The sequence below is a fragment of the Acartia tonsa genome, chromosome 12, assembly GCF_053477335.1.
Source record: "Acartia tonsa isolate MP-2025a chromosome 12, ASM5347733v1, whole genome shotgun sequence".
NCBI lineage: Eukaryota > Metazoa > Arthropoda > Copepoda > Calanoida > Acartiidae > Acartia > Acartia tonsa.
In genome coordinates this window covers 19256512-19257740 of record NC_137271.1, presented here as the reverse complement: position 1 = coordinate 19257740, position 1229 = coordinate 19256512, and positions in this window count along the sequence as shown.

Genomic DNA, 1229 nt, shown 5'->3' with positions numbered 1-1229 from the left:
CTTTTATGTTCCATCGATAAGAAGCATAGCTCTTAACCCTTACAGATCGGGGGGGGGGTCATATTGACCCCCCCCCCCTCTATTTTTTCAATGTAATTTTTTTGTAGGTAAGATAGAGAGTTGTGACTTCATGACTTTTTAAGTTTAGTAATTACACGCCGGCAAGAGTTGATTTTATTAGGATATCTGGTCTGTGTCGGTCATTTTTTTTGGTGAATATCAATGACCTTATGAGAAAAGTGGTGTTATGACCGTTTGACCGCACCCTGACCGACTTTATGACCAAATTTTGTCCGGCTTTTACTACAGACATATATCATGAATATCGTGGCTTCTATTACAGCTAGAGACCTACAGGGTGAGTCAGAAAAAACTGAGTTTTCCGATTTTCTGATACAACCAGTAGGAATATGGAAAAAACAATTATAGGTTCTTGTTCTCTATAAAAATATACATTAAACTTAGAAAAGGTGTTTTTGAATATCTCTGAAAACAACGGCGCTTTTTAGAGCATAAAGATTTCAAAAAGTGTGTGTGATGACTTTTTCGGCCATAATTTTGTACTTTTTAGGTAGATTTATTTATAATAAAAAATGTCTACCATTCTAAAAAGATAAACAAACATATTTTTTGATTATTAAAATTTTTCTTCAACAGATTGTAAATATTTAACATCTTAAAAATACAATTTATTTAAATCAAATTATCACATTATAAATCAAACGTTTTGTTGTAATATATTGTTAAGATTTAATACTCCATGACCGGAAAACCAGCTCATGACCGGAAATATTTCATCTTGTTACCTAAATTCCTCCCCCCTCCCCCTGAATTTCCTCTATATTTGGTGCAAGACTGGATTTAATCTCCAAAATCTCCGCCCCCTTTTGACAAATTATACTTGTGTTTTATAATCCATAATAATAACTTCATTTAAATAGGGTAGGGTTTCTAAAAGGCATTTTTATTTTAAAAATTCAAACCTTGATAACTTTTTTATCTTAAGAGATTTTTTTGTCAAATAAAAAGGTTTTTTTTTCTTTTTACTATAAGCTACGTTATTATAGAAGATTCTTTTAAACCACATGCATCACAATCAAGAAATAAGAAAAAATGAAAAATTGCAGTATTCTAAAAATGCTTTTGTAAGGAGCCAAAAATCATTTCACCTTTAAATCTCATTAAGGTACTTTTCTTAGACCTTTTTCTTAATAAATATTGAAATTTTA